The 20,438-nt window shown below is 32.1% G+C and overlaps 1 protein-coding gene and 1 long non-coding RNA gene across 7 annotated transcripts in view; one reads left to right on the top strand and one right to left on the bottom strand.

The window, feature by feature from the left end:
* Positions 1 to 20,438, top strand: part of LOC141453690 (uncharacterized) — a 493,018-nt gene that overhangs the window by 152,497 nt on the left and 320,083 nt on the right. For 3 of the 6 annotated variants that reach the window (XM_074127183.1, XM_074127186.1, XM_074127185.1), the window contains exon 1: positions 2,279 to 2,665. The exons of the other annotated variants lie outside the window; for them this stretch is intronic. The gene's annotated coding sequence lies outside the window, so the exon portion shown is untranslated. Of the gene's footprint in view, positions 1 to 2,278; positions 2,666 to 20,438 lie in introns of those variants that run through there. 6 annotated transcript variants of the gene reach the window in all.
* LOC141453696 (uncharacterized) overlaps positions 1 to 20,438 on the bottom strand; it is a 118,940-nt gene that overhangs the window by 84,804 nt on the left and 13,698 nt on the right. The window lies entirely within an intron of this gene.

Genomic DNA, 20,438 nt, shown 5'->3' with positions numbered 1-20,438 from the left:
ACTATACCTTGCCCAAATTGTGCGCAGTAGTCTGTAACTGTTAGTGCGTAGTTTGATCTATAACTATGTCATTGACTGTATTATTCATGCAATGTATTCATGCTTCATGACAGCTACATGCTAATGTACTATTCAATTCCCTCTTTCATGGACTTTTAATTGTTATAACAATTTCGGAAAGAAACAGAACATTTAATGAATATTTAACTGAGAAACCGTATATGTAACTCATTATGGGTAGAAGATAGTGCCTAATTTACATTTCTGCATTGTTTGTTTTTTCACGTATATATTCTGTCGAACATGGATTTTCTTATTATTATATTATGGATGGAAATAACGAAGCGTCGAGTCGCAGTGGATTTATAAAGTCAAATCCTCTTAAAACTAAAAGTTATCTTGAAGGATAAGGTGCAACGTTCTAGGCATGATAGTAAAAAGATTTTGTTTTTGTTTTTTAAATTTTCTTAGTATAAATATTTAAATTCAAAAGTTTTTTTTATCTCTTTACGTGTCTCAAAACTTTCCTAGTGACAATTTTTTATATTTGGCTATAGTTGAAATGTGGAGGGTGCCAAATCAGGGGAATAGAATTGCACAAATCTTTGTGTTCATATTTCAGAGCAGGTTTGGCTAGCCAGCTTTCCAGCGAGAAAGGCACAACTAAAAATTTTATTTAGCTTTCAAAGAAATAACAAGAAGCAGGATAAAGAATTAATATCTGTATTCATTAGGATTGAATTGATGGTAGTTTTTGTTTTAAATTTTGAATAAAGCCACATCATTGGTGCCACACATAACTTTATATGTTTACTCAGAATAGTAAGTCCGTTTAACTGATTCTCTATCAATGTTTTTCGAAATACGTAGTTATCTTTTGCTTGCTGCCCAAAATTGTCTTTTGCAATCGTTGCCTCTTCTCTTGATTTAGTTCATCCAATTGTTCCAGAAGATTTGGTTAGCAATTTGCCTTGTAAGTTATAAGTAAAAAGAAACTCTTTTTCATTCCAGAAAACATTGTTTATGAAGTAACTGGTGGATGCATTTTTTTTTTGTGTGTGCAGAGCTACTAGCTTCCTGCTGTATCGCTATCCTATCGCTATCCACGTTCTCACAATAAATTCAGATTGCCCATTCTTGCCAGTTGAAAATGAAACAGAAGATTCCTTATAAACTATTCACTATTTTTTTTGTTTTAATTCTTTATTTATTTATTTTTATTTTATATTATTATCACAACTGCAAAATTTTGCTATAAGTTATTCAGCTGTTATGTACAATGTTATTAATTAATGAGGAGAAAAACCACCCAATGGTAATACTCCGACTAAGAAAATTTAATAGCTTTAACCAGATATATTCTCTGGAGCAAATCACGAGATCATTGGCGCTTAAGATGTCTACGAGCATTGTTCGGGAAAGGAGAACGATAGACTGAAGGTTCGGATGTGCAGATAAGGTGTAAAATTTCTTATAGCGGATTGTTGTTAAAGGAAAAGAATATGGTTATCTTTGTGAATGGTTCGATTGGACATAGATGTTCATTGACAATTGTGAAAAAGATTTGTGATTGCAAGATTTAGATTCTTTGGAGGTTGGACCGTTTCGGAGAACCCCATAGTACGATATTGGACTATACATGCGATGTTTGTTCTTTATGATGATCTGTGGTCTAATTGTCTTTTGAGAAGTCTGCATCGTGTATTTCTTTTGTTGCGATTCTTTTCATTTAAGCTGTTCTTAAAGAAAACAGATTGGTGCATGCTATTTACAAGCTCGTAAATGTTTTTCTCCTTCATTATATCTTCGAAGTGCACAGTATGAATCATTTTGTAAGCCACTAAAAGCAAAAATTTATAATAATCTTATTATTATTTTAAAAAATAAAAAAAACAAAGAATGAAGAGTAATATTGTGCTGAACATCAGAATTTTTTATGACTCTTATTTTTCTTGGAAAAAGACTGAAGGTACTTCAGGGCTAGGCTACTGGGCTAGAAACTAAGCCTGAAGGCAGTAGGTTCTAAGCTTGAAGGGCTAGATATTAAGCCTCAAGCAGTAAGAATTCTGAACTGATAAAACGGTAAAAATAACAAGAAAAACAATTAAATAATTAGAATAAATATTTCGAAACGTGAATGAAGCCGATGAATAACAGAAATCTTTGGTGGTAATTACAGGTAAAAAAAACCACCAAGTCGATAGGGAAAACATTGTTACTAGTGAGTTGTTGTGAGAGGGGCGGTGTTATTATTGTTGTGCAGTAGTATTGGCGCGGCGAGAAGAAACACTTTTTGGTGGGGACTGTAGCCGCGCTAACTTCTGAGTAGCGCGCGATGTTTATATTTTTATTTTAGTGTTGTGTCGTACATTAACGTGTGTACACCAATGCAAGCGCTTGTTCAAGTGGGTTTGTTTTCGTTAAATCCGCGAGTGCAATAGCGTAGGTTATAGTTTGGTGGCTTATTATTTAATGCATGTGTGCCAGTGTTCAAGTTTTGTGACAAACGCCTTCTTGGGATTACACAATAGTACATCGACCTTTATCACCTTTCTTTAACAACTCAAAGTCAGCCTCTAGAGTTGTCTTTCACTTTCAGCACTTAATTAATCAGAGCTAAACGTAATCTGCAGAAGCCAACTAAAATACATAATAATTTAAACAGGTGAATTTTTATTATTTTTCTTTTCTAATGATTGGAGTTATTTATTGCTTTGGATAGAGTATTAATGATACCAATATTTATTGTAATAATCCAAGCTGAAACTATACTATACTGGAACTGCTGAAGACTATTTACCGTATTTAGCGTAAATTTCCTGCCTCCACGCAGGGAAACATTTCAATACTGACAGTTTGAACTTTTAAAATAATGGAATTAATTAATTTTGATTTGAAGAATTTTTTTTCCATCCTGTTTTCACTCACATCATATTTTGTTACTGACAGCAATATTAAATTGAATTATTTGATAATAATAATGATAATGATTGGGTACAGTTATCTGATAACTGCAAATCCAAGACTAACTGCTACCTCATTTTACTTACAATAAATCAACATAATAATTAATTTTAAATTATTTACATAATAATGATTGCCTAATAGATATAATACGTACTAGGTTAATTTAAGGCTTGGGTAATTTTTATGTTTCATGTACTAAGAATAATGACTCACTAGGTATTGACCCAAATTTAGTATAGCGTATTAGTTAAATATAAACGCTGTTAACATTGTACTCTCTCATTATGTCCTTTTTTTTAACTTGTTTGGGAAAAATCTGTTCTTTATACACAATAAATTATTATAATTTTACAAATATGGAGTTTCACAATCAAATAAAGTAATTTCACTGAACATTTAATTAGTGGTGATCACGGCTTATAATAAACAAGCATCCCATTTTATGAAAAAAATCTAATTTTTCGTTAGTATTTTTATAATAATCACTCTGCCAACTAAACAATTCTGTTTTTCATTTTCCTCAAAGAGGAAAAAGATGTGAAAATAAGAATACCAGTTAGATAATCCGTCTTTCTTTTGTGAAAACTGAAACAAATGTATTAACCATGCGGTATAATAGTAAAGAATAACTGAAATTTATATGCGGCAGAAAGGTGACGTCAACCAGACCTACCTTTATACAATCGATAATACTGTTATATATATATTTTATTGTGTTTTCTATGTTGATATTACATCAGAATATATTGTTTGTTTTTCATTAATAGTTCAATAAGAAATAATTCTTCGCAAATAAAGCTACACTGTCATTTAGTGCAAAAAAGAGGTTTTGCGTTCATGTTAAGTTTTGGAAATTGAAATTTCACCGGAACAGGAAACCCATAGTTTGAGTTCTCTCTCTTAATGCCCTTTTCTGTGTTCTCTCCTTCCTTATTAAGCAATACGTACATTGAATACATGTACATATATAATGAATTTGGATGTGAGAAGAATACTTGTTTCATGTTTAGATACAAGACCGCCTTTCAAGTTTGCGAAAGCTTGGCAAGTTCTTTAAATGAAAATCCTTTAACTCTAAACATTTAACCAGAACGGAAGGGTAGATTAGTCAGACATATGTGCAAGGAGTGGAAGTCTTGAAGATAGCGTGTAAAAAGAGAAATGATTACCGAAATTGTTATTCAGTAATCGTTTGCGATAAGAAATGTGGATTAGTATAAAAGAAGGCCAGGAATTCTGAACTGTGCAAAAAATTTATTAGGTTTAGAAGTAGACAGATCCATGTTTCAACCCTCAAATTAGTTAGGAATCAGATTATTCTGGTAACTGGCCTCAATACAGGAAATGGTATGTAGCCTCATGGCAGCGGTGCCTCCGTCCTGGTCCTAGTAAGAAGGAGTGGATTTTCTTCTTTCTGGGGATGGTACAATAAGTCTCTTGGTTGCAGTGCCTTGGTGCACAGGAATCATTTTTAAACAATTATCAGACTGAATAGTCGACAGAGCATAATTGTAACTCCATCATAAAGGGAGGGGATTGGACCAAGTCTCAGGGATCTTGACGCCTTCAGGATTCACTATGTTCACCGCAAACACTAGCTCATCATCACACACCTTTATTGGTTATACCATGACAAGTTTATTGTCTAATAATAATAATAATAATAATAATAATATCTTTATTAAGCCAAATTAGAAAGAGATGAAAACAAAACAATCACTGACAATATAAAGATAATACTCTTGGTTTAATAAACCATCAGAGGGAGCTGGCATTAATAAACAAAAATAAATAATAAAAATAAAATAAAAATAAAACAACATTCTGCATATAAGTTATAAGATGGTACTTCTGACTCGGATACATTACAAAAATACTCCAAATTAACAAACAAAAATAAAAATAAATACTACATTTTATAAACAAAACCAATGAAATACAAATGAAAGGGAACGTATAGGGATTGTTACATTAAAGATTAATAATTAAATTCCTGTACTAGGAAATACCTGTACTGCCAGGCCGTTTTGCAGTAATTAATCAATGCTTTAAAATCGGCACCATTTAAGTAGTTTATTAATTCTTCCCGTGTAAGTACAGCCTTTTTTAACCACTTCACGCGAAACTCTTTTAGTATTGGACAGATTGCAATGAAGTGGTAAATGTCCTCCTGCTGTGAAAGATTGCAAAGCGAACAGAGGGATGATGCGCTTGTTCCATAACGTTTGTAGTTCAAACAAATCAATTCCCCTCTAGCTTTTATTATCCAGGTAAGATCATTTAAGGAGAGCCACTCATTTATGAAGTTTAAATCGTATTTTAAATCTTTATAAATTACTGAGGTTTTAGACGAGGTAGCTGCATTTACGCAATCTTCCAGAAATTTAAAACTTATTTGTTCTCTTAATTTATTAAAGCTATTATTAAGGGCTTCTGGATTTACAGCACCCACATCAAATCGAATTCCGTGCGAATGAAACAATTCATTTTGAATCTTGAACCAATATAAATTTTTTTTTATAGCAAACTGGGCAAGAATTTTCGGAAATCTAAAGTCGGGCATTTTCAGTACTTTTAAAATATATTTATGATGTAAATTAAGCGTGAAAGTAAATAATGGGCAAAGCTTTGTCTCAAGATATAATAAATAATTTGGAGTATTTACTGGCAATTTAAATACTTTCTTAATAAAGAATACTAATAGTTTTTCCACATCATTAAATTTTTGGCCTCCCCACACTTGAGCTCCGTAGCAGATACTTGCTCTAGATATAGAATTAAATATTTTTAATTTACTTTCGAAGCCAATATCTTTGTTTAAAATAAAACTTTTCCAAACGGAATTTAGACAAGACTTTGAACTTTTTAATTTATTTTTAAAATGATTAGTCAGACAAAGGGTTGGCGTGATATTGATTCCAAGATATTTATAATTGTTTACAATTTCAATTTGAGTTTATTGTCTATCTCTTTACAAACTTTTGCTGAAATAGTTAAGTTAGGTATTGTAACAGCAATGAAACTGCCCTAAGTTCAATAAATATAAACTGAGCGATGTTTTATTTTGAAATTTCCTGAATGCAATACTGGAACATTAAAAGCTAGAAATACATTTCAAGGGAATATCCATTATTTTCATAACAGTAATAATTCTGTAAAGTTGAATCATTCATCACTTTGCGCTCCAGTATGGTGAAAAGGAAATTAAGCATTAACCAGTAGCTCTCTCTCTTTGAAAACACCAACACATAATATTACTACTCAAAGTTATGGATAAACTTAATAACACGGAACAATAATAAAACTGTGTAATATTTGTATTAAAACTGTCCGGTAGGACAGTTGTATAAGGGTTGATCGTCAAAAAGTGCACGAAAAAGCGTAACGTTAAAAAACACCCAACTTTGACAATTTTTTTCTCTTTTTCTATAAAAGATAAAATTCCCAAATTTTCTTTAAAATATAGAGCAAACCCTCCTTTATAACTGAAATTTTTTTGCAACCACCCAGACCTAATAGATTTCGAGAAAAAAGTTGCCGAAAATGAGCAAAAACGGCATTTTCAGAAATTGTTGTTGTTCTTGTTCTTCTTGTTGTTGTTGTTGTTGTTGTTGTTGTTGTTGTTACCTTTTTTGTAAACTACGTAGCGCCTAAACGCGTGAACCGATTTTCATGAATGAGGTGTCATTCGATTCGGAATTTTATGTAGATGTGCCTTTTGGGGGTCTCCACGCTGTACACCGAATGGGAGAGGAGTTAGCCCCCTTTATGTAAGGCCCCCTTCAAAATTATTATTACTAATTACTCTGTAAATCTTAGCCCGATTTTGATAAAATTTGGTAGGATGATGGGGTTAGGGCTCCCCTATGTAACATTAAAGCGACGATCTGCTCTTACACTAGTTAAGGGGAAGTATAGCAATCGTTTCAAATTATCGACACGTGAACTGATTTTCATGAATGAAGTGTCATTCGAATCGAAATTTTGTACAGATTTGCACTTTAAAAGTCTCGTCGCTATGCCTCATATGGAGGGGAGTTTGCCCCACCCAAGTAAGGCCGTTTCTAAAACTATTATTACCAATATTTCTATAACGCTTTGTCCGATTTTGATAAAATTTAGCACGAAGAAGTGATTAAAGCTCCTCTACATGGCTGTGAAGTGCCATCATGCTCTTACACCTACTAAGAGGAAGTACTGCAATCGTTAAAATTATCAATGGGTGAACCTATTTACATTAATGAATTGTCGTTCGATTCAAAATCTTTGCCTCTTTGCCTTTTAGGGAGAAGTACTGTAATCGCCCGTTTATTTTTCTTACTCCTCTTAAAAGGAAGGTCTGAAATCGCAGTTTAAATTTGCTTTTTACGTACAAATACCTTCCTATTTTATATAAAAAGGCTTTCTCAAAAAAATTGTTGTAGAGGATGGTTTGGGGACCGCAACTATAATCATTCTTTAAAAAGATCTCTCCAGTGGTAGTTACGGTTCCTACTTAACACCTTATCAGGTTATAATGATAGAATTGCTTATTCCAAATTTAAAAAAAACAGTAAAGCAGATATGTAACTTAGCAAAATAGACAAAAATGAAAATCTATCCAAAAGGTACAAAAATCTCCTTAACAAAAACTTACAGTTTAAAAAGTTAAGTATAAGGGTTGATTAAACGCCAAAAGGTACACAAATCAGCATGTACCCAACATTTCATTCAAGCTTAGTTGATATAATTTAAGTAATTTTGCTGCATTAACTTTTCCTTCACATTTTTTAGAATTTATTAGATGTCACAGACCCTTATGCTGGCCATTTTCATCTACAAAATATTTGTTCAAGTAGCACTGTAGATTGACTTTAATATCTATTAATCTATAATAATCAAACTATTAATTAAAGGTTAAAAAGAAAACGTTATAAAAAATAAAAAAAATTACGAGGCTACAAAATTTAAAAACTTTTTTAAAAAAATGCTTACACCAACATACATCAATGATTTCGATTATTTTATTTTTAATAAAAATCGTCGGTTTAAGTTCATTCTTCGATTAAAGTAATTGTTATTTTATGTAGTAGTCAAACGTTTATAATAATAGGTAATAATTATCTGGCTCTATCGCAAATAATATAGTTTTCTTCAATCACACTCTCAATGTAGCTGTTCTTCTCACAATGTTATATATATGTTATGTAATATAAAATAAATAAGTATTGCATACTTTTAGGACAGCTAATTATTCCAGTATTTTACTATAAGTAAAATTAAATTACAATTGAGAAATGAATAATTGTTGTTGAATAATCTACTTGTTATTAACTGTGTGTTATTTGTGCTCACGAATATTTCGGTAAGACGAATTCAAGTCTGAAATATTGTTTTAAATCCTCCGTGATTCAAATTTAAACAGTAGCCGACTCTAACTTTGTCTTTTTCTACTTTAACATGCATGTATAAGATGTGACAACTTCAGAATAAAGGGCATATTAAAGATAAATCAGAAGAATAATTTGGAATAGAGTTAAAATAAAGTACCTATTTAAAAACGAAGATATAATATACACTTTATCATAATTATAACCAAATAATATTATGAACGAACTGGCCAGCATAAGGGTCTGTGACATCTAATAAATTCTAAAAAATGTGAAGGAAAAGTTAATGCAGCAAAATTGCTTAAATTATATCAACTAAGCTTGAATGAAATGTTGGGTACATGCTGATTTGTGTACCTTTTGGCGTTTAATCAACCCTTATACTTAACTTTTTAAACTGTAAGTTTTTGTTAAGGAGATTAGTTATTGATTTCATTTTGTACCACCATATTAGTATTTCAAAATTAATTCTATTTATAAAGTTTCTGAGTCGTTGAATGTAATGGCGAATAGAATCCAGGAATTGTTTTATTTCCCTAGAAAATTAACTATCTGAATTTATTTAATGTAATCTCTATATTTACTAAAATTTAATCAAATGATTACATTTTACGCATGTATTTCTTCCAATATTTACATGGCTGTTCAAATAACAGAAATGGTTATAAAACTGATTTATTACTTAGGAAAAAACTAATAAAGCTTGAAAGTATCCCGTTTTCACCATATAAGCACAACTGTTTTATTTGTAAATGCTTGAGTTTGCCATTGGTTCGGAGCTATCAGTAAAGTGGTTTTGGGTTATTAGTTGAACATTGCCAAAGAAACTCTGGACTAGTTCATAGATAGAGGGACTGTCTGCAATCCTATTGGCGAATTAGAAAACTATTATTTGACAAGAATTCGCAGGTTCTTTCTTGTTGTTTTTTTGCCCATGAAATCACACACTTTTAGAACAAAAGTATTGATTTAAATCAAGAACGTTATTGAATCTTTTTATATCTTACCGCAGAGTGCTACGAATAAATAGTTAAAGACAGAAAATTTTATAGTAACTTTCGAGCGGTTTATCAAAATAGCAATATTCAATACTGGCAACAAGCTTTTAGAATAAATTAGGGAAATGTAGGAAAGACTGTAAATTCAACCATACAGTCTTATCCGAGTTTTAACATAATTTATTACTTAAACGTTAAGTACGCAATAAAAAAAATAGACATTTCTTGTTTTACTTATCGGGCTGCCTAAAATCACAATAGATTGTCTCTCTAATACCTAGCGATTGAAATAACGCTATTTTATAAAACTACATCAATTAGTGATTACATTAATTTTGTATGAATTAAAGCGTTGTTTTTACATAAAGTTAGTGTGTAATAATTCATTTTGTTAGTCATTATCAAACTGGGAACCTTTTCAGAACAATAGCGATTTCAATCCAAAAAAAGTTTAACACATTTAATTTAAAATAAAACCCAACTGAGGTAGACATCTGTAGAAAATTAATTATTTACCGCGGCAGTGAAAAGTAGGCGAGTGAAATCATTGTAGTCTTAGGCTCTTTGAAGCCCTGATAACAGGCTTTATGCCCTCTATTCAGGCTAAATGATTGACTCAATCAGAATACATAGTTACTTTTGCCTCGTTTCACTGATAAGGAATTTCACAAGCACATTATCTGTGGCAGAAAAGCCTTTTAATTCCACGTTAGATTACTCCCATCACAATTTCTTTCTTTTTTTTTTGTTTTTTATGCTTACGTTTATTACTTTTAAACTGTAGGGAATGTCTGGCTTCAGAGTGTCCCTGCTGGCCACTCCTGGAGAGAACATTATCCTTATGCTAACTGCCAGGGAAGGTTTAGAGAACAATACAGGCGCCAGATCGATTCATTGTTAGACTTCCAAGTTATCACTGTTTCAGATATGAAAGTCGTATTTGTGAATGTATTTGTTTCTACGAGAAATGTGAACACATTTTCCATTCGAATGAAGAATTTCCTCTTAATTTATTCCATATACACCTCAATGAAGCCTCATTAATGCTAAATTTTTCTTAAATTTTCTAGCACTAAATTTATTTCAATAAATTGCCAAACCGAACGTAATAATTTAATCAATTTAGATAATAGGAATATCTTTGGATCAACTTAAATTATTATTATTTTTTTTTTTTTTGTCAAAGCCAGGATAGAGAGTGACTGTGGGTCGAACAGGAAACAGACACAATGAGTAATGTGGGGTAATTTTTTGTGAATCACAATTCTCGCCTTCTTGGTGTGCTCTCCTAGATTGTGTGATCGATACTCATGAACTATTATAAATAAATTCAAAACAAATATGAAGCCTTCGTAAAAAATCTATAAATATATTTATATTTTTAGTGTAAAATTACCGTAAATATTATTTGTCATAATTATATATAAAAATAACCACTCTATTGAACAGGACCACGTATTATGTATACCAACTTTAGATAAATTTCCGTTGGCAATAAAACCCTCCAAGGAATAATTTTATGACGCTGGGGTAATCCAGTTTGTTCATCTCAACGAAATACATCACGTCTTAAAAAAAAAAAAAAAATAGTGGGAAGAATATTATTTGACAGATCAAATCGAATGAGACGTGTAACAACATAAAAACGATACTTCATTGATAGCAACCACATCTCAATGGAAACCTTGGCCAATAAAGTAAGGGAAATTAACGGATTAAAATGAATAAATTCTATTTGCAATAAGAAAGCAGAGGGATTTATTCAGAGATTATTAATAATCCAAGAGAGGAAAATTTTAAATATCTTAAAATTTGTTTTTCAATTGGGGTGAGGCATTAATATAAACCGCAATCATAATTGCAGATGGTATTAAATTATAATTTAAATTACAAATAATTCATTTAAAATTTCAGTTTGTTTTTGTTTAAATTAGTGAACATCTAGATTTTGCTAGAGTTCACAGTTAAATATTCAAAATTAATTGGATGAAACCATATATCTAGCTAAACCTGATGATCCAGTCCAAACAACTACAGCTTTGCTACAGGTTTCAGGGCTTTAACTATCAGAAATGGTGAAGTTTCTGTTGAATTATTGCTGCAGAATATGTTTATTAAATTTGTTTTACTTCTGGCTAAAATTGTTTTTGCAATTACGCTTACTGCAAGGGTCATATGGAACTCTTAAATTTGAAGATTATTTACCATAAGAAGTAAGAGTAGTTCTAGTGTTAAGAAAGTATTATAACATTAGTTCGTTAAGGTTACCACGATATCTTATCTTCAAACTCAGGTTGGGCGTGCATATTACAAGCGTTTGACAGTTCAAAACAGAAACAAATTGTCGATAAAATCAATATAACAAGAAACGTTTTTTCTACAAAAATGGCGTCATGTTATTTATTTCTTTTTAAATATGTTATTTTTATTCGGACAAAATGAATTTTTGAAGAAGGAGGTGAAGAGTATGGGTTCTGGAGTGACCTGCTAGGACGGAGACAAGATTTGTGTGGGAAATTTTATTCCGAACAGATCTCAGCTGGTCTTGGACTGAGTAAACATAGGCTACGCATGGTGACAAGTAATCTCACATTAGATAAACTGATTATCTGGAAGGCCCTTGATGAATCTAGACCCCAAGACGGTGCTTAGCACTATCAAATTCTGAGAGGTGATGGATGAAACTCTACTTCACCTTCTAAGATCGACTAAGCCATTATCCAAGAATAATTTTGATGCCTGCGTAATCCAGCAGGTTGTTGTAAGCTCCTACAATAACGTTGTATTCCCTATACAGCTTGGTGACTTATTCAATGAAAGCAATCAATTCCCAGTTCCAAAAAATGGAATCTGGTACGCAATTTCTGAGTAAGATTAAAGAGTTACTACTAGTTGCGGACCCTGAATGCGAATAATCGAAACATTTGCTATTCGGGTGTTAATTATAATAAAAATTGCAAGAGCTAATTTTGGGATTCCGCCTAAATACCTCCTACCTCATGTGATTTTATTTTTGCTTAGGTAGAAATCCGAATTTGTTTAGTAACAGCATTTAGGTAGTTGTAGTTTAATAAATTTTAATTGAAGCATTTTTATAGAAAAACTAAATAATTATTGGCAGTTCTGATGATATAGTTCTGAATTGTCGAGTTTAATAGGCGAATAGAACTGGACAACTGAACTAGTACTCTCTTTTTAAACCCCAATACTTGCATTAGAAGAAAGGGTTGGGGGTTCGCCATGAAATCACCTCAGCTGAAAATAAAATACGATTATAGATGAATTAGTAAGGCGGGTTTGCATTGTTATTGTAATTGGATTAGTTACTTTATTTAATTATAATCCAGTCATTAGATAGGAATTCATATTCATTTTTGTTAATGTATAACTTTTTAATTGATCCGCTTTTCTGTAATAACCTTTTAAGGTTTATATTTATAAGCACTTAAACATTAAAAATTAATTATGCATTTGGATTTTCGTTGTGCTCCAAATTATTCCCAGACTTTTAATATTTATTTCTAGGCTTTAAACGAATATAATATATTTATCCCAATGGTTGGTTCTAAATTGAAAATAGAAATGTTAAAACAAATAGTATAATGGAAGTTAGTTCGTAGATCAGAACAGCTGGCTACTACAGCCACCCTGCTCAACATGTCGTCATGTCGATCTTCATCCTCAAAATTTCAATGGGAAACCTAAATCACCTCCTACTTCGTGTTGTATTCTTAATAGTCAACATCTTACTATTCGTTCTACCTGCTAAAGTAACAAAAGTCAAAAAAGACTTGTTTTGGACATAGACTGCTAGCCTCTAGTTTTTCTTTTTCTTCTTCGTATGAGCTTCTTACAGCTCACTGTACCATTTTAGAGGGCGTGCTCTAATTTCGAAACCTGCCTTCCCACTGGCCAAAGAAACCATCTTCATTTTTTATACCACCTTATTTTATAGTTTTTTTTAAATTGTGCAAGTTTTCGAATATTAGAACCACAGTTTTTTTATTCTAAAATGGCCGCCCTTTATTATCCAATAAAAAAACTGGCTGTGAGCCACTAAATATTGTACTCTTAAAAGCAGTTCACATCTGGTGAAATCTTAAGGTAATCGATGAACAGGCGGGCTTTCTAGGCTTCAAAGGTGGAATTTCAACAATGCGTTTAATAATAAACCATATAACATGTATAAAGCGAAGAAATGTTTACTGAATTAAAATCCACTTTAGTTTGCCGTTGAACTTCGCTGGAATTTCAAAAAATAAATTTTCCTATTATGATAAAAGTTATAGGAAAGTTTAATGCAAATAGAGTTGTCTTAGATTTATTTAGATGGTTCTAAAGGTTGTTGAAATAGTATTCAGGTATTCTATCCGGATGAACTTAACGTATTGATCACCAGCTCCTATATTCCAACTATCTTTTTATAAATATTTTCATGCTCAACTACAGCTGTTATTTAGAGATTGAAGAAAATGAATAAGTTAAAACTTTTGAGTACTTCAGTTAGTGAAAGTCATGAGAATTTGACCCGACACTAACTCGGAAAACGCTTCACTTAACTCTGTAATCAATTATATTTGATAAATGTTTAGAATTACTGAAATAGTAATTTTAAAGGATTTCATCCATTTATAATTCCTATAAAAGTTAATCAAATGAATGAAATTGCGGTTTTGCTATGGTTCGGTGAGCGGAAAACATTAGATTACAATGTTGTTGGCCACGAGTAGTACCGTTTAGCAGGTTTCTACGAAAACCTTTTCGCTACATATAATTTATAAATAAAATGGGGTTTCAGGACGCTGAATAGGCACCACCTACTGCAAATTATTTACGTCAATGAGATTAGTATTAGCTTTAATTGAAATTTCTCTCAAAATTTTCTAATTATTTGCTACATCAAAGATTTGCACATTTATTTTAAGATATATTCTAGTATTTCCCTTAACTTTTCGATTTTAGATTTTGAGTTTGTGGGCGGGGGTTAAGTCCACTGAGTACGAAAATTCATAATTTAAAAACAAAAAAATCGCAATTTTCAATTTTAAGTTTTGAGGGGGGCTGAGGACTACCATAGGTTACGGCGATAAACTTTTCTACGAAATCATTTTGTTGTAAAGATTTCAACTTCACTCAGCTGAAGCAGCAAGTGTAGTGCGAGATGGTAAAGTAAGTGAAGTTGAAATCTCTACGCTAAACTGAGTAATCTACCTGAAATGATGAATGAATTTTCGAAAACGATCAGGGTTACAATAAACATGTATGCCACGACGGTTAAAGATAATTTCCAGCACTGCAGATCTGAACTAATCTTCAATACAATTGCCTTGCAGATCTCTCTAGTACTATTTCAACAATAAATCCAACTTAGCCTCAATTACTTGCAATTAAGCTTGAATAATACTTTTATCGTATAAAATTGGTAGCAAAATTCATTTCAAGTAGTTCTAGCAGATTCAAAGGCAAGCTTTAAGCTTTATTCAACTGAAGTGCACTTCATATCAATAAATGCATCGCTGGAATTCTACCTTTAACACTAAACCTACCGACATTTATGCATAACTATTCCTACCATGACCGGTCAAATGACCGCACTTTAAAATCACTTAAATTTCTTATTTTAGAATGACGATAATAATTAGTTAACAATGAAAAAGCATAGTTTCTTTTGTTTAAAAATAAATCTCGTAGATTTTACTCTTTTTTGCATCATTTTTTATAATTACAGGCTTCTCAATTGCAAATTTCCCCACATACTTACTTTTTACATTTTAGACAGCATTTTTTAGTCTTATTGCCTTTGCAGTATCTTATTTGGCTATTTTCCGACCATTTGTTCTTGTACTAGTATTTGTCATGCTTTTGCAATGGTAACACAAATTTTGCCTTGAAATTTCACTTCCGGTAGTTTTTGATACAAAATCCATGCATTTATCCCGGGGCTAAGTCTAGGATATTGAAAACTATTTTTTGAGGCCATCTCCGAAATTTTCTACGGTTATATTTCTTCCACGAGCTGTATTCATTTCTGCTAATTTCAGAGCGACAAACTCCCCAAGCGGAACTGAAGGTTTCTCTGTTTTCACGTTTTTCCAAAAATGGAAAGCCTTTTATTGCGTCGAACGCTAGCCAAGATTTGATACCAAATTTATCCGGTTTATTTGGCATGTACCGAGTAAATCTGCATCTTGACTTTGTTGGGAACAAACGTCCTTGGAAGAGATATATGTTCTTAGTTAGAACAGTTTTGACTGTTCTCAACGAATTTGTTCCAAAATTTACAAATCAAAGCAAATTTATCGGTTTGTAAACGATTATTTCTTTGATCCACTCGAATAAACCTCGAAAATTTCCGTCTACACATTTCTGCTCACAATGTTTGAGAAGAATGCTCGTCCCTATTTTTGTTCCAGTGAAAAATCGTACATTTTTCGTCTCATATGCACCACATGCAAACAATAATCCGATAAATGCATTATCAAATTGAGTTTTTGAGAGAATTCTGTTACAAAAATAAATAAATAAATAAAATAAAATATTAAATAATAAGTAAATAAAATGAAAATATTCAGCCGGTCAAATGACCGGTCGCGGTAGTTAAGAGGGACTACAAATTTTTCTCAAAAATCAAATATTAGGAAAAGAAGTGAGTATTATGAAAACAATTGTATACACATTTTAGGAAAAGTCGTGAAGTTTAATGGCGGTATGATGACGCTGTAATTAGAAAATTTAAATCAAATTTAAAAAACAGTCAATTGACCGGTCGTGGTAGGTTTAGTGTTAAAAGGATTTTAGCGATTTTTTTGAAAATGTTTTCAACTTTATGAATACACACTTGATAATTTTATTGATACTTGTAGTGAACTTTTTAAAATTTAAATTTAATAAATTAAAAGAAAAAAGAAAGCGTTCTAAAACCAATAGCTGCATCTCATGGTGCGTAATCAACCCGAATCCGGTCTTTGACTTCCACAAACTTGTGTGAAAAAGTAGTACTCCGATTAAACTTGGTGACACGAACGGGAAACTTCTTGGGAGCTAATAACCTCTCCTAAGTAAAACTGAGCGAAGAAGGTAATTTTCAAATGAGGACAGCTTAATGGAAAAAGTAATTTCCTCCATTTCAGTATTTATCCCTGCTTTAGACTGGGTAAGGCTAGCGAAATCGAATTCTAAATCATTATGTTGTCTAAATAATGAAATATATATTAATATTTAAAAGTGATCCTGGAATCCAAAGCTTTATTTTTTTATTAATATTATTTTTATTCTTTAATTCTTCTTTATTTAATTTACAACTGCCTATTGGCAGCAAGTAAATCGGATTACAATGTATAAATAAAAATGGTTTGAAACATTTAAATGAGGGCTATCCAACGATAACCATTAGGAGTCAACTAACACAAGATGCCGTTGAAGACAATTCGAAGGATGCCTTTTTTTTTATCATGCGATCAGATTATCGCGAAGCCATCGTCGCTGTTTTTAAAATTATAGTTGATTGTTTCTTTTTTTAAATTTAAATTATTTTAGAAAGGAGATTAAACTCAGTGGACAGCATTCTGGATTCTCAACTGGAGATCCCGGGTTTGATTCCAGCTGCTGGCCCCTTAGATTTTCTCTTCCTTGGAGCTAGTATTGTCTGTAACGAAAGAACACTACCTGAAGGCCAGCAGTGCGCGGGAAAATCTCCGGGTGCCACCAATAATCCTCAGATATTGACGCGCCTTAAGTTAAAAAAATAATAATATTGTGGTGTAAAATTAATAAACCTTAATAAAGTTTCAAAAACTAACAAAATGCCCTCCGCTAGAGAAAGCTTTAAGATTGATTGCTATTCATATTTTCTTATTTCCAATTCATTGATTTTATGAGAAAATTCAAAGTAGAAGTGCATATCTAAAATGAAATAAGGACTTTGCTTTGCAATCAATTATTGACGTGAACAATCTTATAAATATATTATAATGATCACTGTACATTTATCCTCCACATTGATAAACATTAAATTTCTTGAATCCGTGTTAGAAACTTTTAGACATTATCTTCATATTGTAAATGTCATCCAGTTCCGAGCAGCCAATAATAGCAAATATCTCACGAACATTAATCAGCGTACATATCAAAATCAGAGCACATATCTGATTTGCAAACTAAATCAGTCTTCATTATTCGCTTCCTCATTACAGTATTTAAGCTGATTTAGCTTAATTAAATATGATTGAAATGAGGGCAGTAAACTGTAGAATTTAGGTAAACGTAATGCTTAGATTTGTCATATTTTGCTAGAATTGTTTTATTATTATTATTAGTTTAAGAAGCGGGTCCCGTTTTCAGTAAAAAAAAAGGCTTTTTTGTACCATTTCCTGGATTGCCAAGAAGATCCAGGATCTCTCCAGGTAATTGTTGTGCTATGACCACAGAAAGCCAGTTGTCTCATATTACAACCTCAGAATAGCACTTCGCAATCAAACAGGTTGTTAAAAGACATTGCCTTCTTTCTGGGGAAAGTCTGCATAGAGTTTCTGGGTCTAAATAATCCCATCCTGTGCACAAGTTCCTTATACTAACCACTGCCTGCAAGGCATCATTCCCAAAAATCTATCTGATTGGTTAATCTAGCATCATTTTCTGGCTACCAACTGTGATTGAGTTCCACCAGGAATATATTGTACACTGTTAGTTTAGTTTTCTTTCATTTTGGTCACTCGTACTGGCTTTACTCTTATATTTTCATTTAAAGTTGCCCTTTTGAGTGTTTATTTCTATTTATTAATACAGCTGAAAATTAGAAAATTCTATATTTCTCTTTTATAAATTTACGTTAATTTTCTTTATCATAGAAGGTTAGTATTATATTAAAAGCCCCTGGTTTGGCAGTGATTCAATTTAGCTGATTAGTCGTCTACCCTCTAGCTTAGTTTCCCTTTCTCTGGGTCCACAGTTCACTAGAGCCTGTCACCCAGTTCCACCTTCTGTTCGCACAGAAGCTTTATTCCGTTCCTTTGCCACTTTAACACACAGTCTAAACTTACAAACCATTAATTTCTCTTTTATTTTTATTTTTTTTTTAATCTTCAATTTCTAATTTATTAACTAAAACAAAATTAGTGTCGGTACGGATCATTTTTTTAGTGAACATCAATATTAGAAAGCTTATTTATTTAATTCTGGAGGTCTGTGCGGAGGGTCTGAATGGTGCTCTCGTAAAAGCGACCTAAAACCAATAAAAAACAAGTTACTAAACTAAATAAAACAAAATTATTTTTATTTATATTTCTTCCTTGGCATGGCTCTCGCCGTTCAGCTGGCATCATCTGGGTGTTTACCAACAGCGACTACATATAGTTAGATATGTCACACTAGGCGATTCACATATACTTATAGTTATACCAACAAAAATAGTTACGTTACAATTAAGCAAGCAAATAGAACTGTCAAATTAGCTAGCTAACTACTTTCATAAGTTATACCCTTTACTCACACATATATTCAAGACCACTTAATACATACTCACTGGATGCTGGGGTGCCAATCCCGGCTCAGCCCACCCACCAATTTGGTGGCTAAAATTATTTTGTTTGTCTTCTGAAGACGTCATATATCCTTCGAGCTGGTATATGAAGGAGAGCTCTAAGTGAATGTATCGCTTCTAGTGTAGAGCTTGTTGAAGTGAAACTGAAAACGTGTTTGTTGCCCTACCGTCTCAGTTCAAGACCTTATTGTGTCTCTGAACATTGTGAAGATGAGATTGAATTGGAATGTCAAACACGTAGGTAAGAAAATAGTACAGCAGTGGATTTCCTAGACTCTGAATCCACGAAATTCAGCAGGCAGCTTGCGTAGCGCAGTTGAGCCATCCAAGCCTCGCTTTCTGTGTCTCTTAAAATTGGAGTGAGCAAGGTGTAATTATTCTAGAAAACTGTAATCTATAAAGCAAAATGTATTTTAAAACTAGCAATCACTCCTTCTGAGGAGATAAAAAAAAGTAAAGTCGTCTAAGACTATTGCAGAAGCGTTTATTTAGAATAGTCAGCAGTCATTGGCTCGCTTCCTAGGCCTTACAAATGAAATGATAGGAGAGCGCTAAATTTCTGACCGAAGCTGTACGACCAAGCTAGATTGGTGGAAGAAGAGAGATTTACATGCAAGTTTACAGGAATTTATTGGAGTGCAAGATGGCAAAAGATTCTTTGCTATAAAGCTTTACTTATATCAGAACAAGTTGAAAAGAGTCCTTTTACAAAGCTTTATCAAATATTTAAATTAGGAACACTTGTAGTTGCAATAAAGAAAAGATATCTTCTTATAATAACACTATCGCTGTGCAATTAAACCCATTCAATTTGCAACAACAGTGAAATGCAAATTAAACTTTTTTGCTTTTATTGTACAACTAATCTAAGAATGAAAATCGATGTAAACAAAGTTGTTGGTGTTTTGAATATTAAAGAGTTATTTAAAATATTGTGTAATAATTTTGTTAATGTCAGATTAATAGAGTTTTATGGACTTGGTTGATTTTCCATTCCATTGATGTGGGATTTTAAAATTAAAGTTCTTATTCTTACTTGAGAACTTTATTATTAATGCAATCAAATTTGCATTCATTAATTTCTCAGGAACTAAGTTAGCAAATTAAAGTGGTTTTGCCACTAGTTTGCTGTTGCATAATGAAATTGCAAGACGACAATTATACTACAACAATTATACAATTATACAACTACTGTACCCCTGCAGATCTTTCTTCGAGCTGAACAGCTAAATAAAGAACCTTATTTAGCGTAATTTTTAGAAATTCCCATTGGAAGAAATGGACCAATCTGTACTAAACCATATTCTCCAATGATTTCCTTCGATACAATTACTTTTACTTTGCACTTTCTATTCTATGGCAAATATAAATATTTAAAGAAGCCAAAATATATATTTTCGCTGTGGATTTGGTATTGTAACAGCACCCCTCTACAACTATCTATTTATCAATTGTTTCTATTCGTACTTGTATCTTATAAAAGCAAATCTCTAGGCAGAGCCAAGGAAATTTGAAATGGCTTCCTCGAATTATTGATTCATCATTGCTGGAAAGTAGGTTGCTACC

This window comes from Rhodnius prolixus, unplaced genomic scaffold, assembly GCF_049639745.1.
Source record: "Rhodnius prolixus isolate KJV_2025 unplaced genomic scaffold, Rpr scaffold_3, whole genome shotgun sequence".
In the NCBI taxonomy this organism is placed as follows: domain Eukaryota; kingdom Metazoa; phylum Arthropoda; class Insecta; order Hemiptera; family Reduviidae; genus Rhodnius; species Rhodnius prolixus.
The sequence above is the reverse complement of the archived record's forward strand: the minus strand, read 5'-3'. Positions and strand labels throughout refer to the sequence as shown.